Raw genomic sequence first — 19009 nt, 5'->3', positions numbered from 1 at the left:
AGTGTCCACAAATCCAAATGTAAGCAGCAAGATGTCCCTACAAAAGGAAACCAATGGGTTGTTCTCACTACATTCATGTCTGACTTTAAATCATACCTCGTATGTGGCGCATAGGACTTTAGTTAAATCTTTTTGTATACAAATTGACTTATGGCCCTACCTAAGTCCTGTCAAAAGGGCCTGACTCCTTTCTTGGCTTAACTTTAAAGTAAGGGCAGTTATGACTTTTTCCGAAATGTTTATTTCACCTTCCTGTTTTCCTTTCTCCACTGCATTTGTGCATAGTGCTGTTGCAGCGATGTTATCTTCAGTAATTGTTGAAAAAGTTTCAAGGAAACTGAGATAAGGTTTTATGCACAATAGGAACTATTTGTCCTTCAAGCTTGAATAAACCTACAGCCAATACATAGTATATGCCTACTTAGCAGCACCAGATTTTTTCCTCCCCACTCCAGATGTCTCTGGGTAAATGTGAGTAGGTGTCTCTGAGAAAAGCACGACTGAACTACTCAGATTTGACCATTGAATAAGAACCAAACCAGCAATGGTTGCCATGTACGGCAATTAGAGGATATAAAGCCGCCCTCCGGGATGCCAAAGCCAAGTTCTATGAGGAGAGAATTGGGAACTCGGCTAGCTCCTCTAGAGAGTCCTTTAAGGTCTTTAGAGACCTTCTGAAAATTCCAGAACCACCAGTGAGCCATGAGAGTCCTCTAAAGAAATGTGAGGAACTGGCTAACTACTTTCATAGGAAAATAGAAAACATCATAAGTTCCTTACCTCAGCCTGTCCTGGAAGCACATATAGGCGAACAGCGAGGTGTTGTACAGAACAAGCTTGAAGCCTTTGGTCCAGTGACCATTGACGAAGTCAGCAAGGTTCTAGGGGACATAAAAAGTGGCTCACCCAGGGATCCTGTCCCGATGAGATATCTGAAGCAGATAGCAACCACTATTGCTGCACCAGTTACAGATCTTATCAATGCTTCGCTAGCGCAGGGAGTGGTTCCACCGAGTTGGAAAAAAGTGGTTGTAAAGGCCCTTCTGAAAAAACCTGGTCTCGATCCATCTGACCTGGCTAACTTCAGACCGATTTACTTGCTGCCTGGGTTTGGTAAGATCGCGGAGAGACTGGTGAACAAGCGACTGTCACAGTTCCTGGAATCCAATAGTTTGTTGCGGATTTCCCAAACGGGTTTCAGGCCGGGCCAAGGCACTGATACAGCCCGTCTGGCAGTCGTGGAAGAAGCCAGGAGCATTTTGGGTTCAGGGGGATCAGTGGCAGTGATCATCCTGGACCTTAGTGCGGCTTTTGACACCGTTAACCACCAGGTGTTGCTCCAGCGACTGTCAGAGGTAGGCCTAACGGGAATGGCCTTGAAGTGGCTCGCTTCGTTTTTGCATCAGTGAACCTATCAAGTGTGGGAAGGGAGTGCACAATCTGCCCCCATCCCCCTTCAATGTGGTGTGCCTCAGGGCTCCTCCCTGAGCCCCACATTGTTCAATGCCTATATGGCCCCATTGGAGGAAGTGGTGGCACCACTGGGCATCAAAATTATCAGCTACGCTGATGATACCCAGCTGGTGGTGGCCCTCTCCCAATTGGTGGATCATCCGGACTTGTTGCACTCTTGCTTATCTAAGGTGCATACATGGATGGGCAACTCATCATTAAAACTGAACGGTTCTAAAACAGAGCTGATGCTGTTGGGACAGACGGGGCCTTCTCTGCTGATAGGCAGCTGTCCGAGCTGTCTCGGCGACCCTCCAAACCCCAAAAAAGAGATCAAAAGCCTGGGCGTGTGGCTTGAACAAGATTTGTCTTTCAAGACCCATGCAAAGAAAACGGCCGGAGTTTGCTTTGCTCTGCTCCGATCAGCCCGTAGGATTTTACCCCTTCTCCCCCCGACGTCCAGGAAACTTCTTATCCTAGGGCCGGATTGTCTCAAGGCTAGATTATGGTAATGCGCTTTTTCTGGGCGCACCGGAAGCAACGCTTAATAAATTACAACAAGTACAGAATGCAGCAGCAAGGCTGCTGATGAATATTCCCAGGATACAGTCAGCAAAACCAGCACTGAGAGCATTGCATTGGCTTCCGATACGGGAGAGGATAACATTTAAATCTCTCTGGACGGCTCATAAAATCCTGCATGGGAAGGGTCCTCCTATTTTGGGTAATATGGTGATGCCCTACAAGGCTACCAGAGCTTTACGCTCTGACCACAAAGCTTTGTTACAAGTGCCTAGAGTGAAAAGAGCCCGGACGGGCGGTAGAAGATTTTCGGTGAACGCTGCTAAGTTATGGAACGTGTTGCCTCTGAATCTACGGTTAGAGTCTGGCATGATCCAGTTCCGAAAGCTACTCAAGACTCACTTATTTCCCGCTTAATGCCGCCCCTCAAAGGTTTTCTTTTAGCTCCACTCCCCCGAGTCATAACCAAGCGCCGGGATGCCCAAGGGTAACTGCGCGCTATACAAGATTCCAAATAATAATGTTGTGTAGTTCCTATAAATCTATATAGGATCTGTGTGTTTAGACAACATAGACTGTGGGATTAGTGTCCAGACTGAGTCCAGACACCCCCGTCGGATATGTTCACATGTATACCAGTTAGCTCACAGTGCCACTGTTAACTCCTGTTACCAAGGAGAGAATAGTTCATGACAACTATCGAACATGACAACCCTGTCTCATCAGGGATCGTGGAAGCAGTCCAATGCTTTTCGCTCAGTCACACGTGTTTATTTTGTCTCAGAGAAATACACGGAATAAACGGTAGGGACATTTTTAATAAGCATTTATTGAACCAGCGTCATTCTAGTTTAAAATAGGTGTGCTGAAACAACCATAAAACAGAAACAGATATAAATGATTATAAGCAGGAATAGTGTAAATGGATGGTAGATTCCTGACATAGTGCTAAAACAATGAATACAGGCAGGTATATCACAGTAATAAGGTGTAGTCCTACAATGCAACACTAACTAGATGTACCTAAGTGTACCTAGAATGTATGTAGGTGTTTAGTCAAGAATCCCCCAAGGATGAAGCCAACCCCATTACCTGAAGTGAGAGACTGTAGGACCCCGTCTTGGTCTCAAGATGAACAACCCACAAGGGATGTCAGACAATTGCGAGCTGGAGTGTCTGAACCTCAGTATCTCGCATCAGTGTATCAGTATGGAAGTCTTTCTCCTCTGCCTGCCTCAGCAAAGATATGGTATATATATATACCTGAAAGGTACCCTCGGGGGTTTTACCTTGCTGTATCCTTTCAGCCAAGGATGATGCAAGGGATTCCCCTTATGCATGGTTATTATGCAGATGTTGGTAATCCTGCTGTGTTTCTGAGAATCCTCAAGCATAATAAATGAGTCTACTTTTCTGGGAAAACCACATGATATTTATGCAGCGCCTTAACTATGTAAAAGGTGAATACCAAACATGTTATGCAGTAAAATGGCAGAGAAATGTAGGTGAAAGGTTAGGTGACAACCCAGACTTATATTGGGGTACATTACAAAACATAACAGATAAGCGTCCTGGAGGTCTATGGAAGTCATAAAGTCCTGAACCCCTACCAAGGGAATAATGGGCTGGAAAGTCACCATCTTGAAGTGAATGGTCCTGACCCACCCATTCACTCTCTTTAGGTCCAGAACCGGCCTGAGCCCCTCTGACACCTTTTGAACAAGAAACAAAATGGAATAGCATTCCATTCCCTGCTCCTCCAGGGGGACAGGCACGATTGTCCTCTTGTCCAGAAGAGCCTAAACCCCGTCCAGAAAAACCCTCATCTTCTTCTGATCCCTGGGTACTGGAGTATGGATGGTGCCCCAGCCATGTGTCAGAGCGACAAAGTCTATATGATAACCGCTCCTGAAAATGTTCAAAGCCCAACGATCTCTCACATCCCAACTCCAAGCCTCCAGAAAATACAACAGCCTCCCACCCACAGGCCTTGAGGCTGCCCTGTCATCATTGTTAGAACTTCCATTTGAAGGAATCAGGCGGACCCTTGGCGCCTGCCAAGGAAGAGACCTTCTTGGGTCCATCTTTGGATGGAACTTTCGGCGATGGTCCGAAATGGGCTTGGAGGACCGATGGGAGGAATGAAAGGAAGACGAGGAAGAAGGAGGATTCTAAAAATGATGGAAGTAGGAAGACAATGAAGTCTTTACTTTGTAGGGCAGAGCATGCTTATGATGATTTAATGCTTTGGTAATTATGCTGTCCAGCTGCTCACCAAACAGCATTTTACCCTCAAACTGAATTTTCTGGAGAGAAGACTTTTTGGGGAAATTTGCCTTCCACTCACACATCCATAGATTCCTCCTTGCCAGAATCATGGAACCAGAAGCCATTGGCAGAATATTTAACGACATCTGAAGTGATGTCAGCCATTAATTTCACCTGTTGCTCCATGTGCACCAGTAAGGATGAGCAATCAGTCTCCTTCTTTTATAGCCGTGGCTAGTTTCTCAAAGTCCGATACCATGCATTGAGCTGCATAAGGATAGGATAGGATAGTTATTTCAAAAGCGCTTGAATGCTGTGGCATCTTGGCGCTGAGTGTGTGCATAGGGAGACTGTGCTGTAGACTCAGAAGTTTAGTTTGACAGGAACAGCTAAGTCTTCAACGATTTCCTGAAGCTCATCCGATTGGATTGGAGTCACAAGATAGATGGCATTTGGTTCCAGAGCTTAGCTGCACAGTACGATAGGCTCTGGCCCCCCCACCTTACTCTGCATATTTTGGGGGTGCTAACAAGGCCCGAATTTGAGTATCTAAGGATTCTAGTCGGAGAGTACCATGAGAACAGCCTCTGGATCTCCACCGACCCACCTCCATAGAGAGCCTAGTGTACCGTGCAGAGGGCCTTGAATTCGACTTGTTGCTGGAGAGGGAGGCAGTGAAGGGACCTTATGCCTGCCGAAGTAGAGTGACCTTTTGGTATGTTCAACAACAGTCGACCCGCAGCATTTTGCAGTGACTGTATTTTGTTTCTCGGAGACTCGTCAATGCCCATAAACAGGGCATTGCAATAGACTAATTTTGAGAGAAAGAGCCCTACTACAACCGTTTTTTGAAGCTCCTGTGGGATGAAGGGAAAGATCTTACAGAGATTTTTCAATAAGAAAAAACAGGAGGAGGTTAGAGAGTTAACCTGGGCTGAGAAGTTGAGTTGATCATCAAAGATCACTCCAAGGTTCCTGACTATGGTAGTAGGGCAAGGACAGTCACCTGCCTCTATTGGCCACCAGGTTTTATTCCACAGTGAAGGACCTTTACTGAACTCCAGTACCTCTGTCTTCTCAGTCCTGATTTTAGGAACATTTTGGCTAATCCAGCTCATAATATCTGCCAGATAGGCGTGAAATCTTCTGGCCACGATCTCTGGTTGTTCTGCAACCGATATTATGAGCTGTCAGCATAGGAGATCAGAGAGAAGCCTTGCTTTCCACCTAGTCTAGCCAGAGGGGCGACATACACGTTACAAAGTGTGGGAGACATCGCAGAACCTTATAGCCCGATTTTGTGGATAGGATGAGATTATTGACCTTTTCCTGAGAAAGTGGCCGGAAACTGTCTAGCTGGCCAGGGGAGTTGAGGGGATTGTTATAGATCAGGTGCACCTTGCTTTGGAAGAAGGTAACCATTTTTTTGCAGAAGGCTTGGTCTGATCTAAACTGATTGTTCTATATGGGTTTAACTAGCAGTTGAATGGATTTGAAGAGCTCCTTGGAGGAGTTACTGGCGGCCTCAATTTTTGTTGTGAAGTAGACCCGATTTGCTTCGATAATAGCCTCCTTATATTTTTCTAGGTTTGAGTTATAGGCCTCTTTATGCTCCTTGCTGTAGTCTGACCTCCAGATTCGTTCACTTCTCCTACAGTAAATTTTTGGACGTTTGAGGTCTGGCCCATACCGTGGTGCGGTTGCTGAGGCTCTTTTAACTGAGATGGTTAGTTCAGGCTCAACATGGTTAACCGCTGTGCGAATCCAGTTGTCAAAATGGTATGCTGCTTCGTCGCTGTCCAAAGCCTGTATGGGGGGCAAATGCTAAGAGTGTTTTCTAGGTCCCTACCCTGTATCTTGTGCCACCCTCGGATCCTCAACCTAAGCAGAGTAGATACTTGCCTTTAGAGCCAAATTACCCGCAGAGACCCATCAACTTTCTTGTCTGCAGCATCTGCCAGAGAACAATCGTCCAGATTAATTTTCGTATGAACAATAAAAGAGGCCAACATGGCATCCATCTTAACAGAGTGAGGAAGAGAGTCCTCCCCCTCCTCCAGAGAGTACAGCTTCTGCAAAAAGCATGGAACCGAAGAGCGTTCCAAGTCACGCCATTCACCAGCTATCAAGTTTTTGATGTGACCATGAAACGGCATACCAAAAACAAGAGGCTTAACATATTGGGGACAATGTCCCTCTGATCCCTCAGAAGAAGAAAAAGGTGAAAATCCCAAGTTCTCCAGGACATGTTGAAGAGTATCCGGAACCTCCTCTTTACGAACAAATTTCCACGTAGAGGCAGAAGGGCAGCTACTGTCAGAAGCTGAGGAGTCGTCAGAGGGCGAATCCACTGCACCCACCGCAGCACGAGAGACCCTGATCTTGGGCGGAACCTTGGACTCCAGAGCACGAGCCAGATCAGCCTGAATCAGAGCCTGCACCTCAGAAGCGGAGTGTAGGGCAGGAGAATCCACAGAACCCCTGGACGTACTCCGGTGAGCATGAATGGGCTCATCATTATCAGTAGAAGAGGGCAGCACATGCTTACACTTAGCTGCACATTTCCCCACCATAATGATATTAAAAAAACTCAGCAGGGAGACACCTAGATATAGATAACCCTCCCTTCACAAAGGACCAATGTTGGAACCGGAGGTCTCTGGTTGGCACAGGTATGCACTTGTGACAAGCAGGGACCCTCACTTCCAGTCAGGGCAAGGGAACTAATCCTTTGAATAACCCCTGCTCACCCTCTAGGTAGTGTGACACGAGCAGACAAGGCTAATCCTCAGGGCGATAGTTAGTTAAGCATTTATGATCACACACAGTAAACCCACTGACCCACCAAAAATGGACACCAGTCGTATAGTTGTATCAAAAATACGTATACTTTATATAAAAGATAGATTCAAGCAGGATTATCACACGACCATATAACGTTTAGCGATTTGAGGCCACCAGATTACAATAGACAATTAGTCTTTGAATGTTCGTTGTTCAGTAAGGTACGATGACAGGGAAATAAGAACGTTGCGGACCCTGGATCCGATATGAACTCGAGATTGAGTTCAAGTGTACCTTGCTTGTGGAAGTCCGAGGCGTTTCAGGCACGGCTACTGGTGAGGGCGGACCTGGGACGAGGCCGACGGTTCTCCAGAGGATCTCTCCGACTCGGTACCCCTCGAGGAGCGAGGCGGGGGAGCAGGACTGTGGAGGGTTGCGGCGATCCGGAGTCGATGCAGCTCACGGGGCGAGGCGCCGTTCAGGCCTGCGGGACGTACTGTTTCTTAGCACGCCGGGTCGTACTCGTGGATCTGTGGGGGGTGTCACGTTCTCGGGCAGACGGGTGCAGCACCAGGCTTCAGGTATCACGTATGGGGAGGCCTTTCTTGAGGTGCGGCACAAGCCTTGGTATGCACGAGGGCAAAGGGAGACAGTCGGGTACGTTACGACGTATGGACCGTCCGAGGCTATGGAATGCACTCCGTGCAGATTCCGGCTGGAGAAGATGAGAGGTGCGCAAAGCGCTCCATTAGCTGCGAGGTGACAGGAGAGCGGGCGGGCCGGCACTAAAGCGGAGAGCGACTCAGGGATGAGCGGGGCTCTCTGCGGCGGGGCGACCAGGCTCCAAGCTGTCACGACCTGGGAGGGGGCGAAGGCACCCAAGTCACAACTCTGGCGAGGGAATAAGAACTAAGGCCCAACAGCAGATGGCCACAAGCAGAATAGAACCCAATGGTCCTGGGGTTCCGTTCAGGGGGCAAGCTCTCGATCAAGCCCTTGGAGATCGTTTCAGGCACAAGTCTACAAAGTCCTCTCTGGTACTTTCCTCTCCGTTCTCAGCAAAGCACCACTGCAGGCCAGTCTTACAGGATACAGACTGGTTTCTGTCCTTCAGCTTCTCTTGGTCCTTCTAGTCAGGCAGAGGTTCGTCGTGGTCAAAACTGGATCTGATTTGTAAGGAGTGGAGCTCCTATATTTATACAGCAATTCTTTTGTCTTTGCAGGCCAGGGGGCCTAAGCCTAGTTCAACCCGGTTTTAGAGTATTCTGTTGACAGGACGCTGCCGTCTTATTTCAGGGCGCAGGGCAGAGGCATCAGAGGCTCCGCAGGAGGTGGAGCCAGCATTGTGGTGGTGGAGCACAACCCTATTCAGAGTCAAGGACTACTCCGCCCACCCATCCTGGAGTAAGCACCCTATTCACCACCTGGAGCCCCCGACTGTCCCCGGGAATCTCCCAGCCCTGTCACTCACACAAACCCAGACTGCAGATACACATCCTGGCAGAGGCGGGCTGAAACAGTTAGGCCAGCAAAGGCTAACTTTCTAAAAGTAGCATTTGCAAACCCAGGATATTAAAATAAACCTTACTAAAGGAAGTATTTTATTATTCTGAGTTCAGGCATACTAAACTCAACGTGCTACCGTGTTCCCTGAGCCTGCCGGGACTATACTGTGTAATAGTTCCGGCAGCTCATGTGGCCTAAGAGACCAGGTAGCCCTTCACTATTAGGACATGCCACAGTCTAGGCTTGTCCTACCTTACGCTTACAATGCACCCTGCCCGTAGGCCTACCATAGGTGTGACTGATATGAAGGTTAGGGAAGGTTCAGGGACTGGCAAGTGTGGGCACTTGCGCAGTCAGCGTGACAGTACGAGACCGTACGTGGGGTCTGCAATGGCGGACCCGAGGCACATCTTACGAGGCCGCTTCTGTGGGTGGCGCAACCAGCGCTGCAGGCCCACTAGCAGCATTTGTATCTACAAGCCCCGGCACTATTCGTGCACTTTACTGGGGACTGATAGTAAACCAAATAAGCCAATCGTGGAAATCAATTAAATATACACTTTACATTGGGAGCACTTGCACTGCGGTACGGATTGGCCGAGGCGCAGTGCCCTGAGCATCGAATACCAGCAAAACATCTGAGGCACATCAGCAAAAAGTGGAAGGGAGACTCACGCCAAGGTGCCAGGTCTAACAACCAACCAGAACAGTAAACACACAACTGGGAGGAAACTACAGTCTTGAATAAAAAAAAATAAAAAATGTGCCAGAATGTGTGAAAAAACAAATATCCAATCATACATTTACACAAAGGATAATGAAAATGATTTTAAAAAAAGGCCTTCATCCGGCCTTCAACCCAGAAGTACAGCCCTAGCCATCATCATCAGGACTCAGCCTGCTCTGCTGCCAGGACTGCACTGCAACTCCAGACGTGGCGAGGGAAGGCACCCCTATGATCAGGCTGGCCCTGCCATGCCCAAGCAACCGTGTATTTCTGGCAATACTTGTGAAAAGCCAACAACATACTTGCTGCCAGAAGAAGTGAAGCAGAAAAGACAGCAGAACCGCACGCGGCTGGCACATCGTACGCGCACCTCATCAGGTAAGACAGGGAAAAAACAGGAGATTGGAAGGGTTTGGGGATATATATGAAAATATATATATCATGTGGTATGGGTGTGAGGTAAGTCAAAGATGCCTAATATGTGTAATGAACGGAAGTGAGGGAGGGACGAGGAGGTAATGCCTATGTGTCAGCTTTTGGAAAAAGTTATGCATTGTCTTCCCTCCTTCCCCAAAGTATTCACGCATTTAGGAAAGTCCCCTTGGACAAAAGCTAATGGCTGTAATTGTGAGAAAACTCCTTACAATTCAGTGATGGACTCACAGCCAAAGATCCAGTTACAGCAGGTTTGCCAGTTTTCCTCAAGGTAAACACAACTTTCTCTATTACCAAGACCTGTTACTCTCATCATCCTTAAGCAAGAATGTCCAGCATGCAAGCATGCTCCACCAGACAGAAGAAAATAGACCTCCTTCCTTTGCCCTTGGAATAGCATACTACCCCAAGACCTTCCCTTCAGGATAAGGCTGGAGCTATCTCTATCTGCTTTCCTTTATCTGGCAGAAGAAATGTCTTCCTGCAAACAAAAGTGAGTCCTTGGGTCTGCTCTTTCCGTGAACAATCATTTACATCAGTTTTAAAAAGTGAGCTAAGCTGTTGTTAATGACAGCACATACGCAAAATCAAAATAAAGTTCTCATAGTTTCCCTGCTTATAATTTGCAACAGTATTACCCGGTTCATATTTCAGGGATGTTCCTTAGTATAACAGCTTTTTAAAAAACAGGGCATAGCAGTCAAAATACATGGAATCCCTTATCCCACTCCCATCCCAAGAGGATCAACTAAAATCCTCAGTCGTTCAAGAACCTACATTTTCCACACATCAAATTGCAAATTGTATGGCCCAGGGTGTTAGGTCTCTTATACACCTACAAGATGAAGTGACACATGTAGTAGTCACAGGTGAAAGATGCCTAGTTAGGAGGCTGCTTTCCTGATCTCATCATACAAAAAGCCTCTGAAGCTGTATGACTAGCCACTCACTGACCTGAGTTAAAATGAATTAGGGCATTTTGTAGCAAAACCGTAGCTAGGTAATTGTAAGGTGATCTAAATCAAACGTTTTTATTAATTTGTTTGCACTTATTTAGGTACAGACTGTGCACATGATGTTTGTGGATTAAAGGCCCATGTGATCTTTTAAATATAGATGTATAAATATATTACATTTCAAACTTCAACACTAGTCATCCTTACAAAAGGTGTTGTCCACATAAAAGCTGATTCACAAAATGTTAAAGAGACATTTTGATTGTAATTTTTGTATTAAACACAAGCTTAATTAATGCAAGGATAAGTTGCTAGCACAAGCTACATTTCTTTTCTAAATTTGAGAGAAAACTTCAAAAAGCTTACATTTGAGATTTGACATATGTGCAGTATGCATTTCATTGTGTGCCCATTAAAGTTGACTTACCACTTTATCAAATATGCCAATGTAAACACAAAATCAGTTTTCATTTTCAGGCGGTGGGAACTAATTGTGAAACATTAAAAATAAAAAAATAAAACATCAAGGGCAACAGAAAAAAGATCGATTGTCTACAGTACTTCGGAAGAATTGTGTTGCCTCAATTTGTGTGTAATCAGTACAGTTGCAGCTATAGAATGCATTATGTATAGCGAGATGATTAATAGCTTGTATTTTGCTATGAGCTGTTATAGGTGTCGTGAGAATCCGTTCCGTTTATGCTTCTCTTGTACTTAGCTTCTCTTCATTGATTTTTCTATCAAAGCTTTGTGGGTGGCTGCTATACTTCTCTTCATTGATTTTTCTATCAAAGCTTTGTGGGTGGCTGCTATACTTTCATTTATTACTCAATATTTATTTGCAGCATCTCTCTTCTGTAGTTTATTTTACATCTGTTAGAATGGATGTGATAAGGCCTTTCCTATTAGTGATCTGAGGAATACAGAGGAATTTAGCAATGCCATTCCAAATATGTGATAGCGCGGCAACCATCTTCAACGACATTTATTTTTAAAACTTTGAGCTATTGAATTTTAATGACTGACAATTTTGAGTAGTATAACCATCACTAAATAAAAAGAGTGATTCTGAAAGACTGTGGAAACTTCGAATATATGTATCCATGTACTGGACTAGACTTTGATACCCCTAGCAGTAGTGGAGAGTTGCAGTCACTTAGCACCGCTTTGAGCACATTTTGATCCTGCATAGCTTTACTGGGATCCCCTTATAGGTGTTTTAAAAAGCATGTATGTAAATAACACAAAGAAGCATATTAACAAGCCCCTATTGCCACAGGAAGGTCACATTTTGAGAGATTCCTGTGTTGATCGTCCCTTCGTCTTATTTGCAAGGCGGTGGTAAGTAAATAAGGCCGTCTTTCACGCTACACATAGCATGAAAGGGGTGGGTAATGAGTGTTGCTGTGGGCGTTCCACCACAACACCAATTGATTGTGAAGCTGTCGCCCATTTACAAGGGTGGTGTAAATAGGAGGCAGCTCCAAAATTAAGACCAGGGAAAAACTGGTCTTCGCATGGCAAAACAAGGCGAAATGGTTAATTTCTCCCTGTTTTTGCTGGTTCTATGTGTGCTGCATTGAGCAGCACAGGTAGAAATAGCAAATCGCTTTGAATGATTGTGTATGTGCAGGGAGGCGTTCCTTCCTGTGCATAAACAATCAATAAACAAATGGCGATTTGCAACTTCTATCTGTGCTGCACTTTGCAGCACACAGGTGTTTCAAATCGGCATTCTGGATTGTTTATGTGCAGGAAGGGACACCTTCTTGAACATAAACAATCATTCCCTCCAACGCAGACACCCATGCACCTTGGTGCAAGGGTGCCGGCGTAGTCACTAGGCAGCTACCTTTATCGCCAGCGCTAAGGGAAACACAGGGGTTTGCCACATTCTTGGGAACACGGTGCATCCCTGTGTTTTCAGAACAGTGAAGTGTGGCATTAGCAATTTTTAGTCAAAGTGATCATAAGGCAAAAAGGGACAGTAAAAAAGAACATATCACCAAATGTATAACATTAAATCTACTCAGAATCAAAAGAGATACATTGACCAATTTTTCAACCATCTGTTTAAGTCCTCCCTAAATGGAAACAAAGTTCATGCAGCATATATTGTCAAGATTGGCAGACCCCTTTTTGTCCCAGTTTTCTACCTTAGTTAAAAGATACTCAATGTATTTATTTTCAAGGAGTGTGGCTCAAATTGTCATCTCTGTCATATTCAATTTGTATCTGTGGTCTTGCCAAACTTAGCAGGACCACTAATGACCTTTTGCTTATTGCCTATTGGTTGTCTCCTTCAATGTGCCCCTGACTTTAATGTTGCACTCTTCATACAGTTTCATATTCTGTATGTGTTACAGCGTTCCATTTTCACATATTTCTGTTGCAGTTTTATGAAAGCCAACCACCACCTTACTATCAAGGGAGAATTGTTTAAGTTAGTTCAAATGTTTTTTTTAAAAATGGTACTTGCAGTGTAAAGTTTGAGGTTATCAGGAATGATTATCCATGTGGGTGGGTCAATTTGGAGAACAGATACTCAGACAGGTAATAATAATAATCCATATTTGCAAAGCACAAACATATCACCCCTTAAGGCTTCAAGGTGCTGGGGGCCACCAGGGAGATTAAGTGAGCTATTGCCCAGATTTACATGATGCTGAGCTGCCACAAGTGCTGAGGAACGAACCGGGATCTCCAATCTCCAGAGTCAGACACTCTGGTCTCCGTGCCACACTCAGGTAAGTGTATAAACAAGCTGGAAGTGAAACATAAACAGTGACCACATAATTTCTTATTCTCACCATATGGCTTATTTACATATCGATGAGTGACAGATTCTTAGTATAAGAAAGAGTAGAAATGAGGAAGATAAGTCCACCACATATAGGAATTTAATCAGTAGGAAATGTGTTTCTTGAAATACCTTCAGAGAATAAAAGAATATCCCACTGGTGGGGAGGGACATCTATGTAAGTTTCCATGCCACCTGAAGTACTGGAATTGAGATGGATTCAGGGGGTTTGCGGGTAGTAGAAGGCTTTGTATGCATAACAATAATAATAACAATGTGTTGCTTCAAGAGCGCCCGGCTACCTTGGGTGAGGTATCCTGGTGCAGGTAGCGGACTAGGAGGGTGTTGAACAGGTTCTTATGACTCACTGAAAAGCCAGGTTTTTAACGCTTTCCTGAAGACCTGCTCCGATTCCACCAGATGAAGATGGGCTGGCATAGCGTTCCATAGTTTCATTGGTTTTACCGTGAAGGATCTGCAACCTTGAATGACTTTAAGAAAAGCATGGAACCCGAAAGACCCGCAGGTGGTTTGATCTCAGGGCCCGTTCCTGATGATATAGTTGCAGACAAGTGCATCTCTGCTCTGGTGAAGTAAGGTAACAGTAGTTATATTGTAGTGTGCTTTTGAAGCTGGGGATGGTTCAGACAGTTTTCCTTTGAACCACAGACGTCTCTCCTAAATTTCAGTCGTGTCTGCCATGGGACTGTGCAATTCAGATATTAATCTTTAGTGGAGCCATGATCTGGCTCCCAGGTTTCAAGTGTCAAAACATTTTCTCCAATCTATCCAGCCAGGCCCTCAAATGGCAGAGCTCTGTCGCACGAGTTGCATGTCCATTGTTTATAGCTGTCTCTGGGGAATGCACAGATGTGATCCCCTGTCCTCCAGTGTGGACTGGAGTCAAACTAAAAGGTGCACAAAGGGTTTAAGAGCAAAGAAATTACCACCTTCTAGAAGTGGCGTTTCTATGCTAATAATGACAAAGCCCTCTTTACCACAGGAGAGGGCACTGTTCTTCAGGTGTCACGGGTAGATGGTGTGGGTCCCTTGTGGGAGGTCTATGATACCCCTGAGACTTCTACCTGAGAACAGGGGGCAAGCCAGCAAGCCCCTGGAGAGCACACTTTAGGGTGCCCTCCAGCAACAAGTAGTCAGTGCAGGCCAGCCATGATTCAGGAAGGGTGCCCAGTTCTTTCTAATGGCATTCATTTTCCTTCTGCACAACATATTCCTCTGGCAGTGTGCACCGCACAGTTCCAGGCTCTCTGGTCCCACATTCCCACAAGGGTAACTCTGCCCTGCTGAAGTTTGGCACCGGTAATTATACTGTAGTGTGCCTTAGGCGTGTGTGGAGTTCACAGAGTTCCACTACGCCAAACTCAGCAAAGTGACAAAAAACGATGCCGAGCTCTGCGGAGTTCCTCAAGGGGTGGATGGAAGTAAGTCTCACTACTCACACTTATTTATAGCACATGGCATTTGCTCGAGCTGTAAAATCATTGTGAAAAGCACCAGGCGCAGGGCAAGATGCAGTATTTTCTTTCTACCGCTCAATGTTCTACTCAAGCAGCAGCTTCCTCATTGAGAGCAGGAGGATTCTCAATGCGAGCGGTATCAACCTGCGGCGACCCCCCAAGTTGTTTATTCTCACCAGGAGGGGGTCAAGCGTTGGATTTTCCATGCTTGCGCTCGCCAACTTAACGTTGGTGAGCCACGAGAGAGGAAAAGCTCTGCTCCTCGCTACTGCTCTGAGTTTTTGGGAGCATTAATCCTGCCATCTGGCTGGGCACAGAGGGTCGAGGTCTAATTGAAACTGGTTTCTTCTGCCTGTCCACTCCTTCTTTTGAAGACAGTGATTTATGACCTCTCACCATTGGTGCAGCATTCTCTGCAGCATAACTCTCTCCTCCTAGAATGGGTCTTTCAACCCCAGGGGTTACGTATCACATCATCAAAGCAGCCTGGCTAATCCACTTATCTCTGGCCAATCAGGGCAGATCACTGGAAGGCTGTATTGTGGCTTACAGACAATAAAGTGGTATAACTTCTTGTCTGTACATTTTAGGTCAAAACATTAGCATATTGTTGGATTTATCAATACCATTCTACAAAATACACTGAATATCACAGTTGGTACTATGAAACGTAGTGAAATGCATGTGGGCTGGTGGTTTGAAAAAAAACAAATTTTTGATTGGGTGCAGGGACCATGCAGGTAAAAAAAAGTAGGTAACATTTTGAAAAGATTAGAACATTGATGTTTTATTGGGTCTGGTAAGTAGAAACTAATGTAATTAGATAGTTCATATGCTTTACAATATGAGCTGTAACCCACACCTGCTTTAGTTCTTTGTGTAACAACTATGACCCTTTTGGGATATGTTATGAACTTGTGACCTACTGGTTCGAGTGTGTTTTTATGGTGAAGTATTCCAGGGTGTATGGGGGGAAGGGTGTTAAAAAGACAGCTATTATTTTATTTATATTGGAGAGGGTTAGGTTCATTGTTTTATAAGGTAATAACATTACCTAGTTAGGATTTTGCATAAACGTGTTGTATAGTGTTAAAAATATAAACCTATAAAGGAATGTAGGTTTTACGTCGCCCTTTTTGTTTTGTGAATTCAGCGCGATGATCGTGATTACGCTGCGAGTATTGACACAAAGGCATGCTTTTTGAGCCACCTCTATAAAGGTGTTAACGGGTTAAGAGACAGTAACCATTCAGAAATGCAGTTACAACAATGAAATATGAACGACATGTTTTTATTTGCTGACTTTTGCAGTATCAGGCAATGCAAAGTTCAGAAGGTTGATGCCATTTATGGTTGCTTTGTATGAGAGTGATATGCCATTATTATGCTAAGTGTTTACAAACCCTGAGAATATTGCATCTATCTAATAAGAGAAAAAATATATTTTGACACTGATCTCAATTTTATGGAATGTTAACTACATTTCTTTGTAAGCATAAAACATTGATTAATAAAGTGGTTAATGTCATATTGTGATAAAAGATTTTGAAACAAATATAGCTATTTAATAAAAGAAAGGATGATATATAATTGAAATCTTAGGTGATTTTATATATCTATTAATAGGTAACTAAGGTATAGTTTAATTCAACTGTAGCCTAGGGGTCGGTCAAGTAAGTTTAGTATGTGTTTCCATGGAGGTGTATATTGCACTTATATTTCCTTACTCTATTCTGTAAGTGGTAAATGAGAACATTGTACAGTAATGCTTAAACCTATATGTAATAATGTAGTATAAATTGTAAAATATATGATGTGCAGATTATGACAAATGTTTTCATTTTAATTCTGGGAGTTGTGGTCTTATTCGATACATTATAAAAGAAGACCAGAACACTCACATTTGAAAGTGGAAAGTATGTACTGTAGCTGTATTTGAATTATGAATCTCTCAAAGATAATAGCTGCATGTTAAATACTCTTTAGTGTAGGTGTTGGAAAATTACAGAGTAGATTTGTATGTGTAAACATGGGGAGATGTGTTCTTTAATTATTTTCAGATTGGGATATGTAATATAACACTGCTAGGCATTGTTATGCCAAGTACTTTAAAAAGTATAGCAACTTTAATGCATGTGACATACATGTTTGTAAATTATAGAGGCTCTCTCGCACCCACTCGTGGATTAAGAGAAGCAGTTAGATATATTCACTAAGATACTCACAAAGTAGATACATGTATAGCAGTATCAAAGGCAGTCAGAGATACGTTTCAAATTCATGATACAGGTACTGAGGTATTCATTCATCAATGTACGTTGATATTTTTTGAGATTTTAAAGCAGAGAGATACTGGTACATTTTCTAAAACATGGTATGGCAATGCTAGGTGGGCCATAGTGCAGGGTGCTGTATGGCTAATATGTAAGATATGTCCTTTGAATATTTGAGTGAGCTGTATGCGCTTATAAAGTTTTTTGTTCCGACGTGTACATGCACTGTGCCATCTGCATTTGAATCTGACATACCTAAGTGGAAGTATATACATTATGTGTTGGATGTGGTGTAATTGACCTGGGCATGTAGGTTTACTGCTAGGGCTGCCTTATCACTTAAAATTGCTATATAAGGCGAAAGCTGTTCTTGTACCACATATACCTGAAAAATGAGGTAGGCTGTAGCTAGGCCATAGCTCATGGAGCTATGTGCTTAAAAAAAAAGATGCACTCTGACCTTTCAGTGAGCTGTATGTACTTCAAGAGACCTATGTGCTAAATTATACATTCAGCCTACACCCATGCTTAAATCTGACATACCTAATTTGAAAATCAGACTGACACCAAAAGACCCAGGGCCATATGTAGGTAGCCTAATACCGGTCGGTAACGGCCGAAATTACAGAATTTCAGCTGTTACCGACCGGTATTAGGCATTTGAGATGTAGGTGCCAATTTTAAGGATTCGGTAATTTACCAAATTGGTAATTTAGTAATCAGTAAATTACCGAATCCTTAAAATACAGATTCAGTAAATTCCCGAATCTGTAATATAGGGAGCACTCATGTGAGTGCATTTCTGAGTTAAGGATTCGGTGTTTACCACTAACTACAAGTTGGTGGTAAATATCGAAATCCTTGGAAAAAGCAAATTTGAGCTTTACCAAAAGTGCCATGTGGCAGACATACATGCCCTTAGGGCATGTATGTGTGCCACAAGTGCACCATTGCACTATTCAGGGGTACAACAGGGTGTCAATGTGACACCCTGCCACCCTTGTCAGTCTTCCCTTATTACCGATTCGGTATTTACTGAATCGGTAATTCAAGTTCACATTTCCAAAAAAAGTAATTTGCTCTTTGATAGAAAGCAGTAGCTAAATAATAAGGAATACGTAGAAAAATCAGAGTCTTAATCCAACAGCGTGTAAGCACAGTATGTAGCAACAGCCTCCAACAGGAAGTCATTGTTCTCATCTGAAAACATTTCAGCCATCCAATTCAATAGTGGGAATGAACATACATGCTCCTCAATGACCGGAGCCTCTTTCACAATCGGAGGAAAACTCGGGTCATCTTCAATGTAACTGCGTGCCAAGAACCCAACCGCAGCTGCAAAAACATTCCAACATCCCATTATTCCATGTATCGCTGCTAAGGCCATAATCCCGTCGCCAGAACAGAGCACGTCATGAACCACTAAGGGGCTCATCAGCTGGTCATAATCCGCGTTGGGAGACACCGTACTGCAGAGACACAAATCCAGGGCCCAGTCGAAATCGCAGCTCAGGCAATGGAACACAGGTTGAACGCATGTGAAAAAGGAAAATTGAAATGATAATAAATAAGCTTCAATCCTGAAAGTTTCGGGGTGATTCGTCAATCGGGGGCCGAGAAAAAAGGGGGTCCCAAAACGTTTTTTCCCATGCAATTTTCCATAGGGACTTTCAGACACAGCTACAGCCCAAACTTCTGAACGGAATTACACCAAATTTGGCAAAAAGGTAGAGTTTGGTTCGCTTTTTGTTCAATGGTGTAAATCCGTTTAGTAATTCCTGAAAAAAATCAAAAGTAAAATCATAGAT

This window comes from Lissotriton helveticus, chromosome 1_1 (assembly GCF_964261635.1).
Source record: "Lissotriton helveticus chromosome 1_1, aLisHel1.1, whole genome shotgun sequence".
NCBI classification, from domain to species: domain Eukaryota; kingdom Metazoa; phylum Chordata; class Amphibia; order Caudata; family Salamandridae; genus Lissotriton; species Lissotriton helveticus.
This window is presented reverse-complemented; position numbering follows the sequence as displayed.